Source organism: Choloepus didactylus, chromosome 1 (genome assembly GCF_015220235.1).
Source record: "Choloepus didactylus isolate mChoDid1 chromosome 1, mChoDid1.pri, whole genome shotgun sequence".
Classification (NCBI taxonomy): domain Eukaryota; kingdom Metazoa; phylum Chordata; class Mammalia; order Pilosa; family Megalonychidae; genus Choloepus; species Choloepus didactylus.
Window position 1 is genome coordinate 179554657 of NC_051307.1, and position 27789 is coordinate 179582445.

At 39.3% G+C, this 27789-nt stretch overlaps 1 long non-coding RNA gene and 1 pseudogene across 1 annotated transcript; both read right to left on the reverse strand.

Annotated features, from left to right (window-relative positions):
* Positions 1-14496: 14496 nt before the first annotated feature.
* Positions 14497-15376, reverse strand: LOC119527891 (annotated as a pseudogene).
* A 464-nt stretch (positions 15377-15840) lies between these two features.
* LOC119527899 lies at positions 15841-27598 on the reverse strand. The gene is made up of 4 exons (XR_005215500.1): positions 27506-27598; positions 21178-21250; positions 17272-17329; positions 15841-15919 (listed from the first exon to the last, which is right to left on the reverse strand). It is a non-coding gene; the product is annotated as an uncharacterized LOC119527899 (long non-coding RNA).
* Positions 27599-27789: the final 191 nt, after the last annotated feature.

Here is a 27789-nt window from a genome sequence, read left to right on the forward strand (position 1 = left end):
CCTCTGATAAGACCATAGCCATGGCCAATGCCTGGGTTGCAGCATGGTGAGACTTTGAAGAAGATAATCTAAGCTGTGTGCACACTTCTGACCTACAGGAACAGTGATATTATAAATATGTGTTGTTTTAAGCCATTAAATTTGTGGTAATTTGTTACACAGCAATAGAAGACTAATACATAAACTTCCATCAGTTGGTAAGTATCAGGTTATCTCCTCTGTGTCTATCACTGTGGCAAAACAATATGGCGGTTATGAAAATCATATAAGACTCAGTTTCTGCTCAGAATCTAGTTGAAGGCAGAGAATGGCCAGCTGCTGAAGAGACAGCATAGTTTATGAATTTCCCTGAATCTCCTATATGAACAGAGAGAGGAGTTAGGCTGTCAAAATCAAAGACTCACAGGCAACATTTAAATAAAACTGCATGACAAGGTTTTCCCATAAACCCCACGCACTAGCAGGTGAGAACAAACTATCCAAAGCTGTAATACCCATGTGGGATTAGAAACTCTATGAGATGAAACAGAGGGAAGGCAACAGGACTTCTAACAGCCCTGAAAAAAGGCGATCCCACATATCCAACAGACACTCACCAAAAAACACAGCAGGAAAATATAAGAATATTCACTAAAACTGGAAAGTCATTCTGCAAGATTCAGTTTGGGAGGTCATGAAATAAAATGGTAAAGTAGTAGGGTCTTCTTAGGAAGCCAGGAAAACAAAACAAAACAAAACAAAACCATAAATTAAATACAGAGTATAAAATAAAGAGTAACTAGATTTTCCTTAGGTTTTCTCAATAATGTTTGGTAGTTTTCAGTGTAAAAGTTTTTGCATAAAGAACAGAAATCAATGAAACAGTACACAAAAACAAAAAATTTAAAAATCTTATAGCTGTTTTTTGAAAAGATTAATAAAATTGACCAATCCCTAGCAAGAAAAAGAGAAAATACAAATTACAGAGAATGAAAGAGGAGACTATCATTACAGATCCTACAGACATCAAAAGAATAATAATAAGAGACTCTGCCAGTTTGAATGTATTATGTCCCCTCAAATGCCATTATCTTTGATGTAATCTTGTGTGGGCAGACCTACCAGTGTTAATTAGATTGTAATTCTCCGAGTGTTTCCATGGAGATGTGCCCTACCCAACTGTGGGTGATGACTCTGATTGGATAATTTCCATGGAGATGTTGGCCCACCCATTCAGGGTGGGTCTGAATTAAATTACTGGAGCAGTATATAAGATCAGACAGAAGGAGCAAGTTGCCACAGCCAAGAGGGACACTTTGAAGAAAGCACAGGAGCTGCAGATGAGAGACAGTTTGAAGATGGCTGTTGAAAGCAGACTCTTGCTCCAGAGAAGCTAAGAGAGGACAAATACTCTAAGTGCAACTAAGAGTGACATTTTTGAGGAATTGCAGCCTAGAAAGGAACCTCCTGGGAGAAAGCCATTTTGAAACCAGAACTTTGGAGCAGACACCAGCCACGTGCCTTCCCAGCTAACAGAGGTTTTCCAGACACCATTGGCCATCCTCCAGTGAAGGTACCTGATTGCTGATGTGTTACCTTGGACACTTTATGGCCTTAAGACTGTAACTGTCTAACCAAATAAACCCCCTTTTATAAAAGCCAATCCATCTCTGGTGTTTTGCATTCTGGCAGTATTAGCAAACTAGAACAGGGGCTATTAGCAAAGACTTCATACCAAAAAATTTAATAACTTAATGGAAATGGACAAGTTTCTTGGAAAACACAACTTGCCAAAATTGATCAAGAAGAAATAGGAAATTTGAATAGCCCTACATGTGTCAAATTAATTGAATACAATATTTAAAGACCTTTCCATCAAAAACTCCAAGATCAAATGATTCCACTGGTCAATTCTATCAAACATTTAAGGAAGAAATGATACCAATTTTAAACATTTTTTTTAGAAAATGGAGAAGCATGTAACATATCCTTTCTCATTTTGGGCCGGTATAAGCCATATCCAAACTTGAAAAACACATTATAGGAAAATTTCTGATCACCTCATGAATGTATGTTCAAAAATTCTCAACAAAATCTCAGCAATCAAATCTAGGAATATGTAAAAAAAGATAATATATCATGACCAGGTGGAATTTATTATAAGAATGCAAGGTTGAGTTGACATCCAAACATCAATCAATGTAATTTATAAAATTAACAGAATAAAGGAAAAAATATTATAACTATTCAAGTAAGTGCAGAAAAAGTACTTGTAAATACTTTTATTTACCAATACCAATTCATGATAAAACCCCTCAGGAAACAAGAAATTGAAGAGAGCTTCCTAAACCTGATGAATGGCATGCTTAATATATAATAATGTATTGTGTATCTGTTAATACTTAATACATAATACTTACTAATGAAAGATTAAATGATTTCCCTCTAAGACTGGGTACAAAGCAAGGTTGTCTCCTCTTATATTGCTAGTCAACATGAAACCAGAGGTCTTAGCCAGAAACGATGATTAAAGATATAGCCTTGGAAATAACCCTATTCATAGACGTGAATGCCTACATAGAAAATCCTAAGGAATCTTCAAAAAAATGCTAAAATTAATAAGTGAATTTATCAAGGCTTTTAATATATAAGGTCAATTGAATTTCTATATGCTAGCAACAAACAATTAGAAAATGAATTTTAAAATACAATATTATCTTGCATCAAAACACACATTACTTAAGAATAAATTTTTTGAAAGATCTTTACATTGAAGCTGCCAAGCACTATTGAGAAAAATTAAGAGAGATCTAAATAAATTAAGAGATATACCATGCTCAGGAGTTAGGAGGCTCAATATCATTAAGAAATCCACTATCCCTAAATTGATGTATAGATTCAATGCAATCCCAATTGAAGCACCAGCGGATTTTTTTTTTTTTTTTTTTGGTAGTTAATACATAAATTTCAACAAAATTGCATGAAAACGCGAAGAACCTAAAATCAGCCAAAACAATTTTGGAAGATAATGTTGGAAGATATGGTGGTTTTTTTTTTTTTTTTTTTTTTTTAATCTTCATTTTATTGAGATATATTCACATACCACGCAGTCATACAAAACAAATCGTACTTTCGATTGTTTACAGTACCATTACATAGTTGTACATTCATCACCTAAATCAATCCCTGACACCTTCATTAGCACACACACAAAAATAACAAGAATAATAATTAGAGTGAAAAAGAGCAATTGAAGTAAAAAAGAACACTGGGTACCTTTGTCTGTTTCCTTCCCCTATTTTTCTACTCATCCATCCATAAACTAGACAAAGTGGAGTGTGGTCCTTATGGCTTTCCCAATCCCATTGTCACCCCTCATAAGCTACATTTTTATACAATTGTCTTCGAGATTCATGGGTTCTGGGTTACAGTTTGATAGTTTCAGGTATCCACCACCAGCTACCCCAATTCTTTGGAACCTAAAAAGGGTTGTCTAAATTGTGCGTAAGAGTGCCCACCAGAGTGACCTCTTGGCTCCTTTTGGAATCTCTCTGCCACTGAAGCTTATTTCATTTCCTTTCACATCCCCCTTTTGGTCAAGAAGATGTTCTCCGTCCCACAATGCCGGGTCTACATTCCTCCCCGGGAGTCATATTCCACGTTGCCAGGGAGGATATGGTGGTTTTTTAATGTGTCAACTTGGCTAGGCTGAACTACATTCTCATAATTCCCTTCGTAGATATTCCCAGTCAGCCTGGGCCCCAGGAAATAATTTCGGGTGTATAAGATCTGGACACCAGAAATGAAGCTGTCTGAAGGTTGGAGAATTAACTTTTTTTTTTTTTTTTTTTAATCTTCATTTTATTGAGATATATTCACATACCACGCAGTCATACAAAACAAATTGTACTTTCGATTGTTTACAGTACCATTACATAGTGGTACATTCATCACCCAAATCAATCCCTGACACCTTCATTAGCACACACACAAAAATAACAAGAATAATAATTAGAGTGAAAAAGAGCAATTGAAGTAAAAAAGAACACTGGGTACCTTTGTCTGTTTGTTTCCTTCCCCTATTTTTCTACTCATCCATCCATAAACTAGACAAAGTGGAGTGTGGTCCTTATGGCTTTCCCAATCCCATTGTCACCCCTCATAAGCTACATTTTTATACAACTGTCTTCGAGATTCATGGGTTCTGGGTTGTAGTTTGATAGTTTCAGGTATCCACCACCGGCTACCCCAATTCTTTAGAACCTAAAAAGGGTTGTCTAAAGTGTGCATAAGAGTGCCCACCAGAGTGACCTCTCGGCTCCTTTTGGAATCTCTCTGCCACTGAAGCTTATTTCATTTCCTTTCACATCCCCCTTTTGGTCAAGAAGATGTTCTCCGTCCCACGATGCCAGGTCTACATTCCTTCCCGGGAGTCATATTCCACGTTGCCAGGGAGATTCACTCCCCTGGGTGTCTGATCCCATGTAGGGGGGAGGGCAGTGATTTCACCTTTCAAGTTGGCTTAGCTAGAGAGACAGGGCCACATCTGAGCAACAAAGAGGCATTCGGGAGGAGGCTCTTAGGCACAACCATAGGGAGGCCTAGCCTCTCCTTTGCAGCAACCGTCTTCCCAAGGGTAAAACCTGTGGTAGAGGACTCAACCCATCAACCCACCAGTCCCCTATGTCTGTGGTCATGTTAGCAACCATGGAGGTGGGGTAGGCGAATCCCCCTGCATTGGAGAATTAACTTTTATAGTGCATGCATATTGTCACTTATCTGCTGGCTCAACTGGTTGTCATGGGGCAGCATCCAGGCCTTCAACTGCCTACTTCTCCTGGATCTGCTTTCAGCTTCTCTGACTGCTAGACCAAGTGTGCATTTACCTCCACGATGAAAGGCCCCATCTTCTCCTGCAGGTAACCCACTTCCTCCACGGTTGGAGGCAATGAGCTACGACACAGGTTACAGGCAGTCCTCATGTGTTTCAGCTCATGCTCATGAGTTCCAGCTTGTTTTGGCTCTCCCTACACCACCTCACATCCATCTTCCTTTCCTGACTTTCTGCCCCTCAGACTTCAAGTCCAGCGTCTGATGTAAAGACAACAGTCTCACAGACTGTTTAATCAGACTGTTTAATCCATTACTATAATTGCATATGTTCAACTCCCCACAAAAAGTCTCTTATTTATTATATATAAGTCTTTCTGCTTCTCTGATTGAACCCTGACTGATATCACTTGATTTAAAGACTTACTCTAAAGTCTCAATTATCAAGGCTGTGTAAAGATATGTAAAGATAAATAGATCAATGAAAGAAAATGAAGAGTCCAGATATTGACCCACAAATCTAAGGTCAATTGATTTTAGATAAAGAGACTAATATAATTCAATGGAGGAAAAGATAACCCTTTCAACAAATTGTGCTGGAAGATCTGGCTATCTGTAAGGGGAAAAAGATCTTCCACCCTTACATCACACAGTCACAGAAGGAACAAATCAAGCATCAGTAATGAATTAATACTCTCAAATATGTTTAAATCCATGAGATCATTATGATCCTATATATATATATATATATATATATATATATATATGTCAAACTGATTGGACCCTACTGGAGAGTGCTAGAAAACTACTTTATTATTTTTTTAACTGGCAAATAAAAGAAAAAAATCAAATTTTTTCCTGCCTTTACTATGCAAAAAAATAACCAAATGGTCCATAAAGGAAGTTTCTCTTTATAGAAAAAAAAAATCCCAACTAATAAAGAAGTTAAAGTTAGAATACCACCATTTGAAATACTGGATCTAGGCAATGATTATTAAAGGCTGATAATATCACAAAAAAAGGGAGATAACCAGACCTTATATATCTCCCAGTAAAAATAAAGCACCACTGATGGAGTAGTCTTGCCAAAAAAAATAGTAATAATAATAATTGAAGGTAAATCTGATCAACACCGCTGATCTGACAACATATTTTTGGGAAATACAAGGTACAGAGAAATGTGTTAAATGACACTACAGGGATGGAGTAAGCAAAATCCAGACTGTGGGGAACTTCAAATCAACTGACTTCAGTTGTTTCAATAAAAAACTGCATGGAGAAAAAAAAAGATAGCTAGAAGAGGAATCTATAGGTTGAAAGAAATTAGAGACAGATTAAACTATCACAATGTATGGATAGTATTTTGATCCTGAATGAAATAAATAAAATGCAAAAGAGAATGTTAACATGGGATATTTGATTATATTAAGGAATTATTGCAAAAATTTTTAGCTGTGTTATTTTTAAAAAAGAGATATGAAATCATGAAATGATATGCTGTCCTTAATTTGTGTAAAAATTATCAGAGTGGAGGGGACCGTTGAAGACTGGCCATATATTGATTACTGTTGAAGTTGGATTATGGGTCCATTGGGTTCATTAAGCTAGTGTCTCTAATTTTTTTATATGTTTAAGAACTTTCATCAGAAAAAGTGGAAAATAAAAACAATCAATTTAGGGTGGAAGAGAGAAGACCGGTGCAACTGAAACTATTAGCAAACTGTACCAAGCAGTTAAATGGTGGGACACACATATTAGCTTAATTATAAAACAAAATTTTACCCCCTAAATTATCTTTCAGAAAGGGAGTGAGTACCCTCAATTTGAGTCCTTATCTCTTCCATTATGGGGCTTTATCTCAAAGCTTTTATTTTGAACAACAAAGACTTATTTGGAGTGAAGGACTTAGTTGGAAGTGAAAATAATATCATGTAGACACTATGCCTTAATGCTCAAAACATAGCCCTAGTGATGACTGAGAACTTAAATTGCAATGAGGAGTTTAATTAAAGCTGTCTCATGAAATGTGAGCTAAGATGAAAAGCAGTATTTCCAAATCAAGATTATTTGAGATAAAATGCAATTTTAAAAGCTTTTGTGTATTTAAATGAATAAATTTAGTATGCTGAGCGCACATTTGATTATTTCATCTATGTAACTAAAAGTATATGAATTTAGATTGGCCAAATCTCTCTTTCTCCCCCCCCCCCCACACCTTTTCTCTTTAAGCAAGCACTGGCCTAACAGTTACTGCAGGGACATTTCATGGCTGGTTAATAAACCAGAAGACTGGTTTATTAAATCATCAGTCAATTGATTGATTTCATCTGTGGCTGATTACATCAATGAAGTGTGTCTTCACAAGGAGAGAATCCAGTCAGTTGGATTCAATCCCATCAGTTGAAGACTTAAGGGAGAAGAGAGAACTTTCACTTTTTTCCTCAGCTGGTCAGCCTCTCACGGGGAGTTCATCGAATAGTTTCATCGGAGTCGCAGCTCGCTGCCTACCCTATGGAATTTGGACTCATGCATCCTGCCCTACAGAATTAGGGCATCCCCACAATTGTGTAAGACAGTTTATAAAATCTCATATTTACAGATATCTCCTGTTGGTTCTGTTTTCCTAGAGAACCCAGACTATCACTGTTGCCTTGTATTCTGACATGTATGGTGTGCTGGTTTGAATCTATTATGCCATATTCTTTAAGGCGATCTTGTAGGGGCAGACTTATTAGTCTTGATTAGGGTGGAACCTTTTGAGTGAATGTTTCCATGGAGATGTGACCCCACCTCTTCAGTGTGGGTCTTGCTAAGTTCACTGGACTACTTAAGAGAGCTCAAGAGCCGAACAGATGCTGACACTTGGAGATGCCTGGAGATGCAGACAGAAGGATGTTTGGAGATGCTAAGCTAAGAGATGAAGCCCAGGGTTTGCCCTGAGAAGCTAAGATAGGAACTCCAGATGCTTAGGGAAAAAAGCCCTGGGAGAAAGAAGCAAGGATGCACAGGGACTGAGAGAGAGGAGCAAAGACAGAAGCCCAGAGACATTTTGGAGAAAGCCATTTTGAAACAAAACCCAGGAGCAAAGGAACAGCAGACACCAGCCACGTGCCTTCCCGGCTGACAGAGGTGTTCCAGACGCCATCAGGCGCTCTTCGGTGAAGCGATCATCTTGTTGATGCCTTAGTTTGGACAATTCTATGGCCTTAGAACTGTATCTTTGTAACCTAATAAATCCCCTTTATAAAAGCCAATCCATTTCTGGTATTTTGCATAATGGCAGCATTAGCAAACCAAAATATATGGTAAATTAAAGATTCTATAGCAGTTCAGAAAATAGAGAGATGTGGGTAGCTATAATCAGGGAAGGATCATGGAAGAAGGGGAATTAAAATGAATAGGATTTGTATTAGCAGAGTGGAGAGCTCTCCAGATATGGAAAAGGAGATGAATAAAGACATATCCACAAAAGAAACATTGACCTGGGTATCTCCCTCAATAAGAGTTGGAGGAGGACCAGCTGGACTAGCACAGAGGCCCCAAGCAGAAGAAGATAGGACATAGGCCGAGGACAAATTCTGCAGTCAGGGCTGCATTATGACTTTCACAAGCCCTAGACTTATTTGCCTTCATGGGCCACTTCCTTCATAAAGAATACTAAAAATCTTATTTATGAATACATTAGTATAAAATGAATATAATCCAGACTGCCTTTGTTATTATATATTTGCTATTATTATATTTCTTTTTCTTCTGATTTTAAAAATAAATAAAAATTAAAACATTTTCATGGGTCCCTAAAAGTATCATGTGAGTGTTAGACATTATGTCCTCTGTGCCTAATTGATAAATTGACCTGATTACTGTTTGCTAATTTGGTTTTATATATGCTACAGTTATTTTATGGTAAAGAATTCTATGACCATTTTCTATAGGTAGACAAAACCATTTTTCTGTCTGTGGAGAGATATGTCTCACCTGGATTACAAAATTCTTCCACATGGGCAAAGCTGAGTTAGGACGGGTGAGATCATTTGTTGTGTCTGCCATTTGGTCATGGCTATGAAATACCTTCTTGCCCCAGATGGACAGCAGGATATAGTGGGAGAATGTAAGTGTCTAGATGTATATCTGCCTTTATTGTGGAAACAGCTTCCAGAACACTAGAAATAAGATGGTGCCCATCATAATGGAAGTTGGAATTGGAAAGGAAAATCAGGTCATGTTCCATAAAATTATACCACGCTTTGGGTTTTGTTTTGGTTTGCTAAAGCTGCCGAAATGCAATATACCAGAAACGGATTGGCTTTTTCAATGGGAGCTTATTCGGTTGCAAATTTACCTTCTATGGCCATGGAAATGTCCAAATTAAGGCATCAAGAGGTAGATACCTTCTTTGAGGAAAGGCCAATGGCATCTGGGGTTCCTCTGTCACATGGGAAGGCACATGGCTGGCTCTGCTGAAGTTTCCTGGGTTTATCTTCTGGTTTCAGTGGCTTTTTTTTCCTCTAAAATGTCTCAGGGCTTTTGTCTCAGCCTCTCTCTTAGCTTCTCCCAGGGGCAAACTCTGGATTACATATCTTAGCTTCTCTCCAAATGTCTTTCTGTCAGCATCTCCAAGCAGCTGGGTCTGTGTCGGCTCTGGGCTCTTTCTCCCAATGTTCTCTTAAAGGCTTCATTAACCTAATTAAGACCCACCTTGAATGGGCAGGGTCACATCTCCATGGAAATAATCTAATCAAAAGGCCCACCCACAATTGGGTGAGTCACCTCTCCATGGAAACAACTTAATCACAATAGGTCTGTCCCTGTAAGAGTGGATTAAAAGAACAGTCTTTTATGGGGTACATAACATAATCAAATCAGCACAGGGTTGAAGTGTGTTGCGTAAAGATCAGAAACTTGAATCTAGTTCCCAGAATGTCCTTTAGAATTTCTATTGCCACTTCCTTTTTGTTTTCCTTTTGTGGTAAGTATAACCAAGAAAAAGGGGTGTTGGCCATTCCCAGGATAGTGGTTTGAAGTGGCAGCAAAGAACTCAATGGGACTGGTGTGAGGTTGGCAGCAGAAATCACAACTAGAAAAAGACTGTACAGAGAACGGGGAGTTTTTAGAAAGCTTCCAGATTTACTTGTTCAGCAGGCCTTTTCCAGAAGAGTCTATGCTTCCTTCCCAAACTGTTGGGGGATGTTCTGGTGTGCTAAAGCTGCTGAAATGCAATATATCAGAAATGGGTTGGCTTTTAACAATGGGGATTTATTAAATTACAAGTTACAATTCTAAGGCCATGAAAATGTCCAAATTAAGGTATCAACAAGAGGATATGTTCTCTTAAGACAGGCTGCTGGCATCTGGGGTTCCTCTGTCACGTGGCAAGGCACATAGCGATGTCTGCTAGTCCTTCTCTCCTGGGTTTTGGTTTCAAAGTGGTTCTCTCAGTTTCTGTGGGTCCTTCTTGCTTCTCCTGGAGCATCTTCTTTCTTAGCTTCTCTGAGCTCTCTGAGTTTTATCTGTCCTTTATCCTCTCATACAGGACTCCAGCAAGGGGATTAAGACCCACCTTGAATGGGCTGGGTCACATCTCAATTGAAATAATCTAACCAAAAGGTCCCACCCACAATAGGTCTGCTCCCACAAGAATGGATTAAGAGATCATAGTCTTTTCTGGGGTACATAACAGCTTCAAACCAGCACAGGCGGCTGTAAGTATCTTTCCCTCTAATGGAGGTTAATCCCTTATGAAAGGATGAGGGCAGGATTCAGGAAACATTTATAAGCCAGTGGGATACAGCAAAGGATGGAAGAAAGAGACTTATCTGCAGGGCCAACTATGAGTTTAGAATGAGAGTAGGGTGGAAGGGGATTGTGGGTAGAAAGCAAAGGCTAGGGACTTGCTACTCAAAGTGCTGTCCTCAGTACCAGAATACATATTTTAAAAATATCCCCAGGAGGATAGTGAGATTGGAAAAGCAGATCAAGGCAACAATTAGCAGGCCTTGGTATCTTGTTTTTGGAAATGGTGATGACTCAGAGATGACTCCAAGTTTACAAATTTGGAAGACTCAAAGAAAACAAGTAATTTTCCAACACTCATTTACCTACAAATAACTAATAGTCTAATTAAAAATCATATCTATTAATTAAAACAGGCTCTCAATGGATCAACTGTCAGAGTATATGGTTTCTTTTGTTGTTGTTAGGCAAGTTTGATGTACCCTTTAGCATTTTTTTTTGCATTTGAAAATAACCAAATGACATTTTTTTTGCCTACTAAGTCAAACTCAGGCCATAATTCCTCATATCCTTTTCCCTCTTCATTATTTAATCAGGATTTTCTTTCTGTGCAATTTATTTATTTATTTATTTATTTATTTATTTTTTAGCTTAAACAGCAAGAATTTATTGGCTCATGGTTTTAAAAGATTGAAGTTCAAAATCAAGGCAGTGACAAGACCATGCTTTCTCCTCAAAGTCTATAGCATTCTGGTGCTGGCTTGCCACAACCCTTGCGGTTCCTTGGCTTGCATCTCTGCCTCCCATCACATGGTGATCTCTCTCTCTCTCTTTTTGGCTGCTTTCTGGTTTCTGATGACTTCTGGCTTCTCCTGTGTGACCTTCTCTGACTTCTGGCTTCCAGTTTCTTCTCTTTATAAGGCCTCCAGTGCTACGGATTAAGAACCACCCTGTTTCAGTTTGCCACACCTTAACTGAAAATAACATCTTCAAAGGGTCCAATTTACAAATGGGTAGACACCCACAGGAATTTGGATTAAGAATAAGAACATGCCTTTTGTTGGGGTATGTAATTCAGCTACTACAGATGTGTATGTGGAGTTGTGACCTTAAGGGAAGACATTTGATCTGTGGCAATTTTGTTTCCTTTTCTGTCTGCAGACCAGTGAAACTAGAAAACAAGCTATCTGCTTCTAGAATAAAATGGTGGGACAGGCAAAGGATAATAATTATAGACATTCCTGTTCCAAAAGGGAGAAAATGGAAGGTAGAATGGAATCATTGGTCCCAAGCAATGTAGAAATCCAGCAGGATAAATTCCATTAGGTTTCAAGGCCTGGAAGTAAAGTTCTGTGTCTCGTGTGGCAACACCCTTGGAGGAGGTAACCCTGGTTTCTGGTCATTGGCATAAGTGCCCCCCCACATCTGCTGCCACCCCAGCTGAGGCAGGGGACTTTCTGCAGGCCTCGCCCCTCTGAGTTTTCACCTGGGAAGTTAGTCACTGGTCTCCTCTGTGCCCAGATCCACCCAACCCTGCCTAATGGGGTGGTTCTCAGTGTTTCAGAATCATCTGGAAGGTTTGTGAAAGCACAGAGTTTCTGATTCGGTAGATCTGAGGTGGAGCCTGAGAGTTTCCCTTTCTAATAAGTTCCCAGATGCTCCTGATGCTGGGTCCAGGGACCAAGCTTGGAGAATCAGCAGAATCACAGCCTGGATCACAGGGGAGTGGGACACAGGACCCCTTCCCTGAGACCTGCACTGGCTCACCCTCCTCCCTCATTCTTTTCCTCTGACTCTACTCACTGGGACAGAGGAATCCAGATCTTTAACTGTATTCTTCCCAGGACTAACTTTGTGTCCCTAAAGATAGATTCCTCCAGAACTTCAGCTTTTGATATTCAAAACTTTTGGAATGAAATAATGTTTTTCTCTCTCAAAAAGCCCTTCTCTTGAAAAGCAAAAGTCTTGTATTTCAAGACTATGTCTCTGCCAACAATTTAAAAGCCTACATAGAAACTTAAAAGCCAGGTGTTTTTTGACTCCTTGTTCTCTGTGTTTCTCCTCCCCCAAGGCAAAGAACCTGGAATGATTCAGTCTCCTACTCTAGTTTCAAAGTGGATTTGGATTAAGAATAAGAACATGCCTTTTGTTGGGGTATATAATTCAGCCTACTACAGATGTATATGTAGAGTTGTGGGCTTAAGGGAAGACATTTGGTCTGTGGCAATTTTGTTTCCATAATTGAAAAAGGGAATTAATAAGAATAGAAAGCCATATCCGCTAATATATAAAAATACTATTTTAGCAGATAATGTTAAGTTAAAAAAATCGGACATAAAACAATAGAGTATGGTTCCTATTTGTGTAAATATGCATAGTTATATTTATATATTTGGATGGGGGAAGTCTGCAAGGGTGTATTCCAAAATATTAAAATATGTAAGGAAGTTATCCCCACAAATTTCACTTTTGCTCATCTGTGTTTTCTGTTTTTTCTACAGGTAATCACATAATACACATGTAAATAATTTTTTAAAAAGGACGATAAAGATCTAATGATTCAACTATTCCAAGTGAAGACAACCTGACTTAAGTGAAGGAGGAAGCACTAAAAATACAGGCTTATATGTGAATTGAAAGTGTCCTTTCTTCTGAGCTTACAATTCATATAGCCAACCTCCCTGAGAGCTCCACACAGATGTCTAACTAGATGTCTCAAATCTAACGTGGCCTGTATCCATTAGCTATTGCCACTAAAATGCTGCATAACAAGCACCCAGAACTCAGTGACTGAAAACGGCAACGACTTCCTTTCATGAATTTCAGGGTCTATGGGTTGCCTAATCCAGCTGGGCTCAGCCAGGGGTAGATGTGCTCCGTGAATGTCCTGTCATCTTCCTGGAACCAGTGGGCTGCCGGCACACATCCTTCTCAGGGTAACAGCAGAGTTGTGAGAGATCGAGCCCCAAGGCACAAGCTGGTTGAAAGCCTCTGATTGCGTCACTTCTTTTAACCACCCACTGGCCAAAGCAAGTCAAATGATTGGGGAAATATACTCTGCTTCTTATAAAGTCATGTGGCAAAATGTGTGGATACAGGGAAGGGTGAAAATTTGGGATAATTAATTCAATCTACAATATGGGTAAAGCAATTCTTGATTTCCTCAACCCCTGCAAACTTGCTCCCCGCTATCTGTCCTTATCTTAGTAAATGGCAACACCAATTTGCTGTCAGGCCAGAATTCTCTCTTCCAATAACCCACCATGTATAATCCCTCAGCAAGTTATCTTAGCTCCACCTACAAAATATATCATTTTTGCTGGTTTGTTTAAAATGGAAAATTTCTGTGCTCAGGGCACCAAATAGGATGTAAGCTCTGTCATGACAAATAATTTAGACATATGCAGATCAATGTATAGCAGTAATTTAGTTTAAATATTATGGTGACATTTTCCCATGAAGAATCTTTTCTTTAGTTACCTTAATTATACATTACAATAAAATAAAGGGTAATAATGGATTAAGTGTAAGTGGGAGTTAGCTTGTGTGAATTTCCCTTAAAAATAAAATTCCAACTCTATTAATCCATGCCAGTTAAACACTATAACTAAAATTTTAAAATAAGTGTGAAAAGAGAGAAAGGAGCTACTTATCATTTTTGTTTGAGTAGTCCAGAGAAAAATGGTTATTACAAATACAGCAGGCAAACTGCTAAGACTGACTCATTTAGAACATAGTATGGTACTGAATTTCAGTCTCAAATTGTGCTAAATGCTCATCATTAGTATGGCACATTTTGGTCCATGATGTGGTTTAAGCCAAGCTAGATCCCAATTTGTTATAGAAACACAGATTACTGTTGTTGTTTTTGTGTTATTGTTAAATATATATATATGTATATTTAAAAAGCCAGGTGTATTTCCACATACAAAGGCAGGTTTTCTGAAGAGCAATTTACAGGAAGTGGTCTGGGGTGCATCAGGTAGCAACAGACTCTCCACAGTGAGGCGCTGGTCGAACTGAAGAAAGGAATATTTTAAAATGTCATCTGATTCCATGATAGCAGCCTGATTCCCACAATGGTAACAATAATTGGGTGTGCTGAAGATAGTAACCACATGCTGATCATGACACCAATTGTATCCCTCCATTACAAGTTGGTGAGTGTGAGAAACCAGTGTGAGACTATTTTCATGGTTAAATGTTTCAGACATGTCTTGTCCAAATGTGTAGCCAGCACCATGTGGATAAATACCCCACCCACCACAATCATCTGGATCTGACCATGACATGGGCCCTCATGTGGCCCTTGTAAATGATCCAGGGCTTTTACATGATCCAGTGTACCTATGGATGGAGAGAGGCCACCATGGAGGCTGTAAGTGGAAGATAATCAGATAGATCTAAATATTGGCATCTCCAAATGATGATGTCTAATTCATCATAAAAGCCATATTTGAGTAGTCTGTTGGCTTTCATGGTTTCCTCTCAATATTGTAATGCATTCTGGATAATGCACCTCTGATGCCACAAGAAAGTCACAGTCTCCACTGAATAATAACTTCTGTCAACATAGTCGCCCATGAATAGACAATTTGGTGATTTCCCACCAATTCTAAAGAGTTCTATAAGATCATGGAACTGACCATGAATATCTCCACAGACGGTAACACGACAATGAACCTCTTGCATATTTGATGCTTTTGTTAAAATTTCCTTAGCTTTTTCCCACAGGGTCCACACTTGATTCTCGATAAACTGAGGTAATCTGTTTACATTCATTCAGCTGCTTTACCCACTGGTCCAGCTCCTTGGTGAATGCCTTGTCATCCATCCTTCTACTTATTTTTTTATGTAACCTTGGGCACTGCTTATTATTAGTGCCATTGCAAACAAGAGGCTGGTGTTCTCAGTGTGCAACCTGTTCACTTATAATTAGACAGCATGAGGGCTACCATACCTGTTCTGAATATCAGCTCCCTAGGATGCTAGTTAGTCCAGGGGGCCATTAAGAATGGTTTGGCACCCTGAGGTTATGAAAGGGATAGACCTGCTTCCATGTGTGCCTGACTTATAGTCCAGGAATACTAAATTGAGTGCTTCCGTATTCCTTTACTGGATGAGAGAATCAAGAGAAGAAGAGAAAGGTGTTGCATCTATGAGTAGAAACAGCACCCTCACTCTGTTCACATGCCAGGCCTGTATCCAAAAACTGACAGTTTCAGTGACTCATCCAGATGTTTCGACTACATGACACCAGCCTCATAGATATTTGCAAACATTCGTGTAATTGAATACCTCTTTCCATTTTCATCCCATCTTTTTTATTTCCATCATGTAGTAGGTGTTGTACTACCCTTTGCTCTCTCTCCCTCAGCTGCAGGGACAAAAAGAAAAAAAAAAGCACCAGTGAACACATAACCCAACCCCTTTCAACCTCCCCTCATCACCTAGCTACTTCCGAATTAGAATTTCTAATTTGAAGCAAGGACAAAGATGTTCTCTGAATCTGTTTCTCCCTGGATAAAATGAGAGGCCTGCGAAAACCAAGGGATGATGAAAGTTGCACACATTGTTTTGCATAATATGTGTGATATATTCCTCAAGAAAAAGAAGTAATTCAGATGAATCCCAATGCTCAAAATGCTGAGAGGCCCCAGCTGTTCTCTCATACAACAATAACAAGGTGAATTCAGTGACCTACTGCTTACTTTAAAGCACTGGAGTGCCTCTGTGCTTCCCAGATATGATCATTTCTCATCACAGCTTCTAAACTGGTAGCCTGAGGGGTAGGTCTGGTCTGCAGACATGTTTAGTTTGGACTGCACAGTATTTTTACAAAATTGGAGCCAAAACTTAAAAATAGGGAAATTTCACACAAAAATCAGGGTTTTCTGACCTTCTTGTAAAACAGGAAGATGTGGCGAGACTGGGTCCTCATTTCTTGTCTGGCAAGGATCAGCCAGGATGGGTGTTGACTAGCCCAGGATGCCCCAGTCCCCATCTCTCCCTCCCATTTTCCCGACTTTGAGGCTGAGTGCTATTTTTTCATTTCTTGCTTTTTGTACTTGCTCTGTTATTTTTCTCAAAGTAGAGAAATATTTCTTTGGGCCCTCATCTTTATAAAGAGTGAGGCAGCAAAGAAACTGAGAATTATATTTCAAGGAAAATGGGAGTTAAAAAAGAAAAAAAAAGAAAAATGGGAGTGCACAAATTCCTTATTGGACTTGAAGAATGTTCCTGCATGTTCAATAGGCAAAGTGTATGTGTGCTTTGAAAGATAACTGAAGATGCTTTTTTTTCTTACATGCAGGCCAGACTCTGGTTACTTCCTGGACCCTTGGGTCAATTGAGTATGTGACCCTTCTTCCCTCCTCTCCCAGACTTGGAGATGAATGTCTAAATTGCCAACAACAAAAACTAAATTAACTTTGAAAAATCTCATGACATACTGCACAGAAGTGCATCTTGAACTGGAGGGGTCGAGCAACTGTTCCGAGGTGTTATATGGGAAGTATACATGTTTTCTGCTTCTGTCTTTCTGGGGGAAAATCTGCTCTCAGCTCAGACCTCTGTCAGGAAAGAACTCTTCATGTCAGAGGCATTGGAATGCAAGCTCTCTCCCATCCTCCCAGAGACCGCAGCAAGGCACACCAAAAGAAATTACAGACCCTCAGGTCAGAGAGCAGAGCTGGCAGCATCTTGCAAACAGACAGAAGTCGGATCTACCTGAGGCGATGAGTAAAATAGCAGCTCCCAATTTTGGAACATATCTGCAGGTCCTCACCTATGAAGAAAGCAAGAGACAAACAAAGGAATGAAATCTGAACTTTAAGTGCCTAAGCAGACATAAGAGTTGGAATATCCCAGTTTAGACAGACAGAAAACAATAGTAGAATCTAGAAGAAGAAAATTCCAGATCAAACTAGAACAGAATTGGTTTTCCTTGGCTAAGACCCCTTGCCCATCTCCCAACAGTAGTTCTTTATCAGAAGGAATCAGGTATTGTTATAGACTGTTCCATGAAACTAAATGTAATGGGACGCCTGATGGGACAGAAACTATTTTCTTCTTTTCTGTAATTTTGGGAGGGAGTGGGGAAAGGGTAATGGAAATGGCCAGCATTTTTTATGTTCAAGGAAGAATCTCTCTTCAGGCCTTTTTGGGGGCAAAAGAAGGTAAGAGGTGTCCATTGCTGCAGAACCTTTTCCCTTACAGAGCTATTCTCTAAGACAAAGTTAGGAAAATTTTATAGGGTGAAGGAACTTTCTGGGATGAAAGGAATTGAGACTCCAGCTCTTACTCTTTCTAGGTTCAATACTTGAGAATCTCTCTTAGACTGAGGGAGGCCCACTGATAACTGCTATCAGGAAAAGGCCTCAAAGAGGAACTCAAAGGAGAAGGGATGGTACACATGTTTAATGGGATTAGTAGGAGAGGATGGGGGAAGGGTTGGTACTGGCACAGAATACAGCTGAGGCCCCACCTTGGGAACTATGGTGGAGCACATGAAAGCTAATTAAAATAATTGTAACCCTGGATCCCAAGTTGCAGCCCTGTTGGCCCAGGTTTCATTCTATCAGTAAGGACCTCATGGTCCTTCCTTTGGATCAGGCTCCAAGAGTGACATACAATCAAAGATGCAACAATAGTATAAGACTGATGTGGGACTTTTCAGCTCTCTCCATCTGGAAGTAGGACAACCCCTTGGTCTGAGTGAAGCACTGATGTTCTTAGTACGATGAATGATTAGTTGGGCCTCAAGAGGGAGGCAATGGCTCTTTGATAACAAGGGTAGGCCTGACCCTGCTTGGCTGATCAAGTGGGCCAGAAGAGCTACCATAGGCTAGGCTAAGTGTCAAGAATAAATGCATATAATTCTCATCCTACGGCATGGATTCAGTAATTCTTCACAAAACCTCTTGCTGTGCTCATGTGGCTTGGAGTTACAGAACACTTCCAGGTATTTTCAAAAAGCAAGATTTGGACAAGAGGACCCTACTGGACTGTTTCAGACAAGACTCTGGGGCTTGGTGTGGACAGATCAAGCTGGAAGTCCTGCCTTACTAAATATTGCCTTAATAAGGTTTGTATCTGTCTGGATATGCAGCATGGTTCGCTTGCTCATTTGTATGAGTTCGGGATTGGGAGGAGGCTGAAGGGTAAGTGGTGATGGGAAGGGAACATGTTTGCCTTCTATAAGAGAGGGAGACAAATAGAGGTAGTCACTTGGCTGCCAGAGGGTGGGACAATTACCTTCAGCAGGTATATGGTCCGCATATACCCAAGGCAAGCCCCGAGCAGGACGGGTGAGGTGGGAGAGGGTGCCGTCTGGGGCTAGAAGGCTCCTGATGATGAGCTGCAAGGTGCAGGAGCAGTGGAGACTGGCCCCTCGGCACCTACCACTTCACACTCTGTGTGAGCCCTGGGCTCTGGAAACGTGCCCGCCTTTCAGATGAACCTCAGGAGGTTTCAGCATGTCCCAAGGTGTAAGAATCAAGTAAACGCATACCAGCACAGCTTGAAATGGCAGATAATAAGCACTAATCTCCCTAATAAATTCATTAGTCAGCCATGTGGTCTTGAAGGAGGTTTGAACACTCAGATCATAAATTACTCCCTGGTTAGACATTAACATTCTCTGACGTTGCTCAGCAAATCTCAAGGGACCTATAATGGGATCAGAAGTTTCTTAGGGCTTCCACAAGATCCTGCTTTCCTTTGCCTAATTACTCTGATATGAAGCTACACAGAATATTTTTTGGGATTTTTTTTTTTTTTTTCAGAGGTAGTGTCTAATCTAACTTCCATGGGTATATCGACAAAAAAAGGAATGCCAATGTACATAGTCATTCAGGATCCCGTGTTTCTGGGAACAAATATTTCCCAAGAAATCTTTGTAGGGAGATTAGAAGAGCTATCCATCACTCATGTGGCACTTTAAAGTTGTGTTTTCTTTATGTCTAGGGAATGGGCTTCTTGGTCCATAAAGCCAGTCTTCTGTTCAGTTGTCTCTCTTCTGCCCTTTCCAAATTATGTTCCCTTGGTGGTGTTGTGATATCTCCCTTACAGGGTATTTTAAAGCTTAATTATGCAGAATATAGCCAATGCTTTGCATTTCCTGTATATAGAGCACTGTAGATTTGCAAAGCTTAGAAGATATCAGGAACTACCTTAACCCCGAGTCTTATTCTGTGCCCCACTTCTCACCCCTACTCCCCACCTCCTGCTGCCTGCTCAGCAAGGAAATCCATTCTCTTGCCCCTCATCTCTGAATCATTACACAGATGTTCTGTTTCTCCCTATCCTCTACCCCTGCCCCTAGCCCTTCCAATTCTGCTATGGACCTGTGCTATTTATTAAAACATTTCCATTTTCTACACCTTTCCTTACTCAGCACTTGGAGGTACAGGACCTCTGTATAACTGAAGTTGGTTTTGAAATATTTCAGAGTTTAAATCTTCCAGGCAGCTGATAACTACCATCAGTTGGCAAATGAGAGCCATGGTAAGATGCTGAGTGTCTTTCTGCCAGGCATGGTTCTAGGTGTGCAGCCATCCTTACATCCTGCAGGTCATGTCTATATGGTATTTCTACTCATATCTGTTGACTGTTGCCAAACCTTGGGGTTCTTATTGAAGTTCCTTGAGAGTAACACAGTAAAACTTTATCTGTTTAAACACTTTTTTTAATACCGAGGCAAAAAGTTTTTTCCCATATGTTTTGATGTGTTCTTAGTGAAAACACATGTGCAAATATTCCACGGAGAACATAAAAGAAAGAGTAACGTGTTCAGCTCAGTTTTAGTATTCTGCTGACTGATTTGTTTTCCCAATGAATTTTTATTACAGGCTAAAGTCTCTTTCATCTGGAAGATTTTATACAAATATGTACATTTATCTATGTACTTACTGTTTATTTTTAATGTTTCATATGCATTTATTTTTCCATATTATGAATGCAAAATGAAAGGGTAAGTTCTTAAGAGCAGAAGGCAGAAGAGAAGGGAGATGTATTTTCAGTTCTCTACATGCATGAACTCAAAGGTGATGATCAAAATATTTCAAAATTGCTATGGCCAGGCCTTGACCAGTTAGGACAATACGGCCTTATCAGCACACACCAGCTCAATATAAGTCCTAAGTCTTGTCCAAATGTATAGCCAGCACATGTGGATAAATACCCACCCACCATGATCATCTGGATCCAGGAAAATGTCTTCTCTCAGCTAATGGGAGATAGGTTGCATTGAGTATTCACGAATTTGTAGTCTGCAGATAAATATGACCCTTGGAAGGCTTTGTTTGTTCATTTTGCTTTGTTTAGTTGCTTTTGGCAAGCCCAGTGTTAGTGAAAGTTAGACAGAGTATGAATTCTCTAGTTTGCTACAGTCCTCACCACTCCCTATCATATTTTCCCCAATTTCTTTTCAGACATTTATGTAATCAGCCCTGATACCTTCCTGCCTGTGAAAGCATCTGAGTTTCCAATCCGGAATTTGATGCTTTCCTAAGTCCCCCTTTCAGCTCTGACTTTTCTGATTCTAGTTCTTTCCCACTGCTCTCAGTGTTACACTGTTTTCATAAAGATTCAGTAAGTACCATGGGAGGCAAAAGTCTTAAATACATTACTTACAGATGTCTCTTAAGCTTTATCCTCTTCATGACTTGGGTTCTGGGTTCTGCTTAATTTCATGGGTGCAGGTAGTCTGTGATGAATTTTAAAACAGATTTCAAATGAGAAACTTAGACACTAAGGGAAATATGGACACAGCAAATCCCCTCTCCCCCTTCTTTATCCAGAGAACTTCAAACTTCCCGTGATCATTTGGATCCAGCTGTGTGATGTGTTGTCCTAGGACAGAAGGCAGGACTCAACTGTGGGAGCTTACTGAATTGCTAGTCTGGTTTGGCTAGCTTCTTAGAATACAGTTCTTGGGGCTGGGGATGAAGAAGGAAGGGGAAAGCTTCCAGTTTCATATTATCTTGTTGTCATGGCCTGACTTACCACAACAGGACAGCCCAAAGTCATCATGAATAGAGCAATGTTTCTCAAAGTGTGTTCCCTGGAACACCTGCAGCACCACGTGCAGTGCAGATCCCCGTGTGCACATGTGGCAGAGGTGTTGTTGCTTTGCCTCATATCCTGATGACCAGCTCACAGTTTGCTTGCAGCTATGATGGATCGTTCCTGCACATGAACCTCTCCACTTTTCTGCTTTAAGGCTTTTTCTGGCACCAAAGGAGCTTGTAATTGCCAGGGAATTCATGCCCAGCAAGATGACTCTCAACTAATTAGGGAAAGGAGTTGGTGAATAAACACCCCAGGTTCTCCATGTTCGATGTGGTTCCCCAGAGGTCCCCAGAGGGACTGAGCCCCAGATGCCCACGGCAACCACCTGCTCATGAGCGCACATATCTCCCTGCCTCATTTTCTTGCTCTTTCGTCTGCACTTTCTGGGATCATCACTGCAATAAGGTAATTATAACCAAGTCTTTATTTTAGGGTCTCTTTTGGGGGAACCCAAATCACAGCTGTAGGGCTGTGATGGGTAAGAGGCTTTGGAGCCAGACCACCTGGGTGCTTATCCAGGCTCCCCCACTAATTGGCAGTGGCATCTTGGGCAAGTTATGAACTGTTCTGAGCTTCAGTTTCTTCAACTGTAAAATGGGATGATGATTTTAGCTACCTCATAGGATTGTTGAGAGGATTAAAGGAGTTCATACATGTAAAGTGCTTATAATAGAATCTGGCACATAGTAAATATATAATAAGGATTAAATGAGATCATACATGTAAAGCACTCATAACAGTATCTGGCACATAGTAAATACATAATAAATGCTATTATTATTACCTAATAAATCAGAGTCTCTTGGGTGGGGCCCAGAAATATGCATTATAAATAAGCTTACCAGGTGATTCCAAATGCAATAAAATTTGAGAACCACTGAACTAGAGACAAACCTTTTGCCATTTCTAATCACAAAGAAAATATTTGGGGAGGCCCATTCTACTCCACCAGATAAGCAGCTAGATAACTAAAATAGAAAGCTGTGTCATTGCTCAGAGTATAGGAGAAAATAATGACAGGAGATTCCACCCTTGGGGCTTATAAGGAGCTGAATTCCTCCCTTTTCTTCCTCCCCTGTTTTTAAGTTTATTCCCATATTAGTTAAAACAAGTACTAAAATACATTAGTGGTTCTTTCAAACCGATGGTTCCCAAAGTGTGGTCTTGGACTAGCAGCATCAGCATCACTTGAGAGCTTATTAGAAATGCAGTTCTTAGGTCCCACCCCAGACCTACTATACCATAAATTCCAGTGGTGGGGCCTTGCAATGTGCATTTGAACAAGCCCTCCAGGTGATGCTGATGCATGCTCAAGTTTGAGAACTACCATACTAAATTAAGGGAATATTATAAAACCTTTCTCTTTTGTTGCCAATGAGATCCAAAAGCTAGGATTCTTCCAAAAGTATTTCTATCCATCAGATCCTGGCAAATATGGCTTAAAAAAGAAATCTCAGTGCTGTTTAGCAATGATTGTGACTAATAGAAGGAAGGCAGCCAAGAGTTATGGATTTAGCTTTGCAGGAACACACTAGAGTTTTGCAATACTGGGAATATTAGAAAAATATCATTGTTTCTTCATAATAAGTCTTAAATATAGCCCTCATCTAGCTGGGCAAGATGTCTCACAGGTGTTTTTGGTATTTGGGCCCTTCTGACTCAGAAAGAATATGGAACAAAAAACAAAATGGAAGAAAGGGGGCAGCAGAGGAGGCTTACTTTTTAACATTCAAGAGAAAACCAAGCTTAAATTACGAAGAGAAAAAAGAATGTGATGAATTTCTGCTTTATTTAAATTAGTTCTCCTCCTGGTGCCCACTGGGACATAATAATCATAGTCCTGTTCATTCCAACTCTTTTTATCCACCCTTCACTTTTTGGCCAGTTTTATATCCAAAACTAGAATAATTCGGGGTGGGGGGACTGATGTTTTTTTCAGGTTATTTTTAGGACATTTTAGAAGACCTTTAATACTAGTATTATCTAATACTTATCAAACACAAAAATGCATTTTGTGTATTATCTTATTAAATCCTCATAACATCCCTATGATGTAAGTGTTGTTATTCCCATTTTAGGGATGAAGAAACGGAGGCACTGAGAGGTTAAATGGCTTGTCTGAGGTCAAGCAGGAATTCAAACCCAGGCAGTCAGACTCTTTACTAATCTCGCTGCCACCAATTAGAGACTCAAAAAATAGTGGTTATTGACAGACCATTTCTTGGAATAGCAGAAATAATTAGAACACCAGTTCTATAAAATACTAAGATTTATATTAAAAGTCTTTTAATTTCAGAGTAACTTTAGATTTATAGAAAAATTGCAAAAATAGTACAAAGAGTTACGGTATCCCTTTCATCCAGATTTTTCCATTTTCACATTTTATATAACCATGGCATATTTATCAAAAAATAAGAAATTAATATTGGTACCATATTATTAACTAAACTGCAGAATTAATTCAGATTTTACCAATTTTCTCATTAATGTCCTTTTGCTGTTCTAAGATTGAATTTGGGACACCTCATTGCCTTTAGTTGTCACATCTCCCTAGTCTTTGCCAAACTATGACAGTGTCTCAATCGTTCCTTTATTTTCAAAACCTTGACAGTTTTAAAGAGTACCAGCCAGGTGTTTGGTAGATTGTCTCTCAATTTCAGCTTATCTGTGGTTGTCTCATCATTAGACTGGGGATCTGAGTTAGGGGCAGCAAACCATAGTGGTGAAGTACCCCCCATTGAATTAGGGGGACATCAGTGGACATGCTGATCACTTGGTTTAGGGAGTGTCTGCCACACTTCTCCGCTGTAATGTGACTGTTCTCCCTTTGCCATATTCTATCCTTGGAAGCAAGACACTAAGTCCACTGGACTCAAGAAGAGGGAAATTAAGTTTTACTTCCTGGAGGGGGGAGGATCTACATTGATTAATTGAAATTCTATGTAGAAGACTTGTCCTTTCCATTGACTTTTTTACTCATTCATTTATTTATATCATTTTATTTGTAATGTGCACATACAGATATTTAGTTTCTTATTTGGCTTATAATTCAACACTATTTTTACCTATTTTCTTGCTTGACTTGTTCCAGCTTTGGCCATTGGGAGCTGTTTCAGGTTGGTCACATGTCCTTTTGACAGGCCTTATCCATTTGTTCATTCATTCATTCATTCTTTTATTTAGAACTTCTTAATTTGTAGAACTACAAGATATGCCAAGCTCATTTTGTAAGTTAACCTGTCCAAACCCTAGACGTCAATGAAGGGCGTGTCTTTTGCAATGAGAGAATTCAATCAGCTGGATTTAATCCACTCAGTTGAAGACTTTTAAGGGAGAAGAGAGAGAATTTTCACTTTTTCTTTAGCTAGCCAGCCTCTCCTGGGGAGTTCATCATAGACCTTCATCAGAGTTGCCAGCTTGCTGCCTGCCCTATGGAATTTGGACTCGTGCATCCCCACAGTTATGTGAGACACTTTTATAAAATCTCACTTTTACAGATAACTCCTGTTGGTTCTGTTTCTCTAGAGAACCCTAACTAATACACTAGGTACTCTCACTGCCACTGGGTATTGTAGTTTCTGGGCCCTCTTAGCTGACAGAGCTAAGAAATATATTTATGTATTCTAACCCACATATGCACACATATCTGTATTTATTTCTGTATTCACCTATCTGTATGTATATGTATGTATGTTTGTGTGTGTGTGTGCATACATGCACACATGAGTTCATACTGATATCTCCTATTCTAATCTAGCCCTATAGGAGTCATTCTAGCTTTGTATATTTGTAACTTCTTTCTCTGACATGTATTCACTTATTTTTTCAATCCTAGGGTACATTGCTAAGCTGTAGCATTGTAAGAAACAAATTTACCAACTAAAGTACAGGGTTTATGTTAGTTCTTCTAAAATGTCTGAATCCCTATCTGAATCCCTAGTAACCAAATGATGCTTTACTTGTTTTCAGTAGATTTTAGTGTGTGCATGTATACATGTAAAGCTCTATATATCATTAATCAAATAATATATTTCAATGGAGAAAAATATCCAAAAATATGGGAGAGAAGAAAGAAAACACAGTAAGTCACCAGGAGGCCTATTGCCTGGAAATAACCATGGTCAAAAGTTTTGGATATTTTCTTCTAGACTCTTCTGGATGAACAAAAATGGCATTATACCAATCATGTTATTTTGTAAACTCCTTTTTTCATTTTCTGTGTCATATATATAAGATAGCATTTTGATATTTAAAAAAAAAACAAACTGGAAAAAAAAAAGTCTTTCTTCCCTCTTTCCAGGAATTTCAGATTAGTAATCAGAGATGCCCAGTAAATGCTAATATGCTCATACTGATAAACAACTGGGACTTTTTCTGGCAAAAGGAACTGATTAATAGAATGTGTGCAAACATTAATTGATGGTGTGAATTAAGAACTGAATCCCTATTTTAAAGATATTATACATGCAGTGCAGTCAAGGAAAGCATCTAACCAGATTTGTTCATGAATTCCATTGTGTGCTGTTGAATAGCTAATTTATAATTGCATTAGTCTGTAAAATAATCTATTGATAAAATTGGAGGTACAATTGGTCATGGATTCATTATCTCATTCAGTTGTGGATGCCCACTGCAGGACAGTTTCCCTACAAATGAGGTTAGCCCTCATTATCATGCCTGGCAGTGTCAGAAGCACTCTCTATCCCTTATTACTGCAGTGCTGAGTAATGTTCTAGAAACCCAACCAATTCATTAAAATTGGTGGAAAACTTAAGTGCATGCTTAATCTCCTTTGCTGTTAATTAATGTAGTCTTTGGTTTAAACAATGTTTCACGATTTACTGAAATGAAAAACAATTGCTTATCAACTTTGCAAAGGTACATGCACTTTCTGCTAGTGGCTCTTGGCCTTTGTGGTGTCAGCATTGCTTTTCAGAACCTTTGCTTTCTCACTGCTGTTTGGATTCATTAAAGTCAGGGTAGAAAATACTCAGAGTCAATGTTAGATTCAGTGAAATCTAGAAAATCTACAACTAACTGGGAAGGGGTGAAGAGCCTGTAGTGAAGTATTCATTCATTCAACCAACCAGCAATCACTGATTAAGCTCCCACAACACGCTGGGCACCATGCTGGGCTGTGAGGATATAGAAGTTATAGATGTGGTCTAGGATTGAAAAGAATGTGGGAAAATCAGCACTCTAACATACCATTGGTGGAACAGTAAATTAATAAACCTCTTAGTAATGGGGATGGAGATTTGACAGTATCCATTTGTACCAAATGTGTTTATACTTTATTATCCAAAATGTTCAATTTTAAGAATAAATCCTATAAAAATATTCCTACACATGTGATAAAATCCAGCTTTATTCAGTTATTTCAACAAATTTTTTTTTTGAAAATAGTGATATAGGCTTAGGAATTCAGTAAAGATACGTGCCCTTGAAGAGTTTACTGCAGTCTAGCAGTATAAGGACTAATACAAAATTGTTTGTGAAAACAGAAAAATTAGAGACAACCTCAATGTACATCAAGAGGAGACTGACAGCCCCAGCAGTCCCTGTCCTAGGTACCTCCCAAGAGAGATGAGAGTGTTGCTGTGAAATCATTGATGCACAAAATGGCAATTGGCTCCAATTATGGTGCAACAAAAGTCAGAAAGAGTGCCTTCCTAGACATTTTCTCCATGCCATGTACACTGTTATATACTCAATCTATTTCTCACAACTGATGCTGCTTACTGTGGTGGAGCTGCATTTAGTCCAGGATGTCAGGTGGAATGCAGGCCAGAAGCATCGCCATGTACACAAGGAAGACCTTGCTTCATCACATCAGTTGAGAGTCCCACACTACAGTAACTATGTGTTCTACTTAGTAGATTCTACTTACATCATAAGCTGCATTTGCCCTAATTACGAAGAGTCATATGTAGATTTCCAAATGCAGCCAGCCAGTCTAACGCAGGAAGCCATTCTGTTCACTTTTTGATGGCAGTTTCCTGAGGGCAAGGAAGGCAAGGTTTTTAATTTCTCCCAAATAGTTGGTCCATTCCTCATCAATTCAAGCCAGTGCCACAGTTAACTTTGCTACAGCTTAATCTCATTCCAAACACTCCACCCAACACGTCACTAATCCCTGGTGTTGTGTAAATCAGTAATAAGGTACAAAGTTTT